Raw genomic sequence first — 3,196 nt, forward strand, 5'->3', positions numbered from 1 at the left:
CTTTCCCTTCCTATCCGTAACACGCTCTGTAGGATGCTTCTAATCTTCTGCAAGACTGAGTGACAAGAAGTTAAGAGGAAGCAAGAACAGGAGTTCACTGAAACTTCTGTCCATCAGCCTGGGAAATGGCAGAGCTAACACTGGACCTTTGAAAACAAGTGACCATAGGAAATTAAGGCTGGCAGGGATTTAACCCTTCAGGACTCATTTTGCTAACTTTTAGAGCAAATGCCTGAGCTTTTTAACCATGTTTGACATCTAATTAGTTGAGAAAAACAAGAAGTTAAAATACATCCTCGCTTTTCTTTTGAAATAAAGCACTGACAATTAGCTCCAAGGTACTTGTTTAAGCAAAAAAACAAGCATGCAGGTTAAAAAAAAGCATGGTGGCAGCCACTGAAAAGAGAAGTCACTTGGGTCATTCTTTTTACCTTGCATATTTTTTCAATATCATAAGTTTGTTTTGCTCAACCACAACTCTTAACGGAGAGGCAGAATGGGTAAGTGGGTAGGTTCTTTTCCTAATTGCTGGCAGTTTCAATAGCGATGATTCACGAAGTATCGCATAGTCATATAGCGGTGAGGTATACCCTGAGATACATATTAGCATGTAAGGTATTCAGTCAGTGTCTAAAAGACACATTTTCACTCCCTACAGCTCTTAAGGCTGTTCCTACGCAAGGTGTTAACACTGATCTGCACATAGAATGCTGTGCTGGAAGCACAATTTGTCTGGAAAAGCATCAACGGATAAGGCTTAGTTTTCCCTGACTGTTAATGATATCCCCATACCGAGGGATCAATGCAGCAGCACAGGCAACACGCTGCTCTTGACCTGGCCAAGCATTTACACTGGTACTTACCATTAAGCACACGAGCAGTCTGATCTGATTTTTAGGGTGACACATGTTTTAAGTCAAATATATGATTAAGTATAAATATGAATCAAAGGCCAGAGTGTGCATTCCTGTAAGTCTTCAGACTTCAACCTGCTTTGAATTGACTGAGCATTTACTTTCTCTGCTGGATAGGAAATAAAGTTGCTCAGCATTTGAACTCATTTTCTTTTCACAACTATCCGCCACTTACAAAACCGTTCAATGTTCCTTGCAGTTTCCTCTTTCGCTCATATAGCATTGGCTGGGTATTAAAATTTGCTGTCTGCTGTATTTAAAAAATAAAGATGAGACCCTTTCTCCCAGTAAGAGCAGAAACAACCAATCATCAGAGTAGCAAGATGTGGCTCAACTGTATATGGATACAGTACCAGCAGGGTGAAGAAAGAAAACAAAACAACAAATAAAGAAAACCACTATCACTCAGATTTGGCTACCCTTTAACATTAGTTTCTGTGAACTTAGTCGGTATGAGCAGGGGTAGCAGACTTGAGCCATCAATAAACTTTAAAAGGGTGGGAAAAAAAAAAAACAATAATTAATTAGCTGTTAAACCCCTTTACAGGATATTTTTATAGCATTTATGCTTCTCTACACTAATCTGACTTTCAGTATGACTGTAAAAGTTTGGAAGCAATTAAGAGGTTTTTAATGAGTTTTTTGACATGACATGTAGTTACAGCAGAAGCTTTCTTCAGACTCCATTATTAAAAATAATCAATTTTGTGTTAAATAAAAATAGTTTTTCTTACAAAAAACCAAATTAAGATATTCTGAACCCCTTGAACTGTTTTTTGCACCTATATATTTTCAAGTTTAAATACACAAATATCCATATATGTGTTGTTTAATAAAACCCACATGCTTTATCTCATACAGTGCATCCAAGTTTTGCAGGTGTTTGATTCGTGTTTTTCATCTGGAGTGCGAAAATGACGTCTGCCTTGTATCAGAGAGGACTTTTCCCCCTCTCATTTGCAGCATAAGAAAGATGAGAAAAATTGGAAAATGTATTTCTGCTGGCAAGAGACATATTGACACTACACTGTAAACTGAGATTGACATCTACGGCCAGGCATGCGCTCGCATGTTCCTTTTTTTTCCACTGTAGAGCAGTGTGTTACCTTTCCTCCCTTCTTTCAGAACCGGAGCTGCTGCTCCTTCTCCCAGCCTTCAATAATCTGAGAATTAAGAGCAGGCGGCTCTTCAGAGAGAGGTGTATACAGGCATAGGTGTACAGATCTCCCTTATGGAAATAAATCTCAACAGCTCTTACATTTTAAACTTCTTTCCCAGTTGCACATTCTCCAGATTCGGTGAATTCTTCTGAAAACGCACTTAAGAGAGGAACTCTGCTGATAAAGACTCTACCTACTTCAGAGTCCTCCTTTAACATTGGCAGGATTATACAAAAGTTAATTACTGATAATTGCAGTGTGAGTGGCATTTCACAATTTCAAACGTAAACGTAATCTCACAGCTCTCTTTCTTCAGTTACACCTTCCCTGTGATCTCTAATGAAATACATCAGCCTACACTGAAAACAATCCCAGTTCAAACAAATTGCACTGCATTAAACATCCATAGGCAGTATTTTCTAGTGCATAACAGTCCTTTCCTCCTTTTCTGGACTGATCTGTTCCTTTCAGTTTATAGTTTCTTGGCAAACCCACCATCTACTGCTTATGTTAGGCATCTGATTGTCAGATTTGTACAAACTGAATATTCATGACTTGAAAATTAACCAATTCATGCCTAAGAATAAAGGAAAATATAAATCTTCATCCGTTCCATGCTGTTTGAAACAGATCTGGGATTGTGGCTGCGCTACATGCCCAGCACGGGCGAGATTAGCTGGGTGGCCAAACTCGTCTCATCGTTTTACAGAGTAAAGTCCGATGAAATGGCTCAAGACTGAAAAATACTCTTCCACGGATCAGCACGATCCGGAGTCCTTGTCTGCCAATGCAACTAACTCTTCTTTGTCTGTGTTTAAACTGCGTGGTACCCACCGTAGCACGGAGTGGCTTTTTAAGTATTTTTTTCAGAAATTCCTCCTAATGCCCATTTCCCCGTTGGAAGATAAGGAAAACCAGGGAGAAAGGTGGGGAGAGGGGGGAGCGACGGGGCAAGGAGGAGAGGTTTTGAGGAAAACCGGGAACAAGAAAGAACAACAGACTTACCTTTATAGGATAATTTGAGCCTTGGCACGTTATTCTTCACATGCTGGCAGTTCACTCTTCCTGCTAGTAATACTCCCAAGGAAAGCAAGGCAATCCCCCTGAGCCAGCCCATGCTGC

The 3,196-nt window shown here is 39.9% G+C and overlaps 1 protein-coding gene across 1 annotated transcript in view; it reads right to left on the reverse strand.

The window, feature by feature from the left end:
• LOC104489797 (semaphorin-3A-like) overlaps nt 1-3,183 on the reverse strand; it is a gene marked incomplete at its 3' end in the record, with an annotated part of 109,394 nt that extends 106,211 nt beyond the window's left edge. Inside the window, exon 1 of the mRNA XM_010132000.1 lies at nt 3,080-3,183. The remainder of the gene's footprint in view (nt 1-3,079) is intronic.
• Nucleotides 3,184-3,196: the final 13 nt, after the last annotated feature.

The sequence above is a fragment of the Buceros rhinoceros genome, unplaced genomic scaffold (genome assembly GCF_000710305.1).
Source record: "Buceros rhinoceros silvestris isolate BGI_N320 unplaced genomic scaffold, ASM71030v1 scaffold7292, whole genome shotgun sequence".
Taxonomy (NCBI): Eukaryota; Metazoa; Chordata; class Aves; order Bucerotiformes; family Bucerotidae; genus Buceros; species Buceros rhinoceros.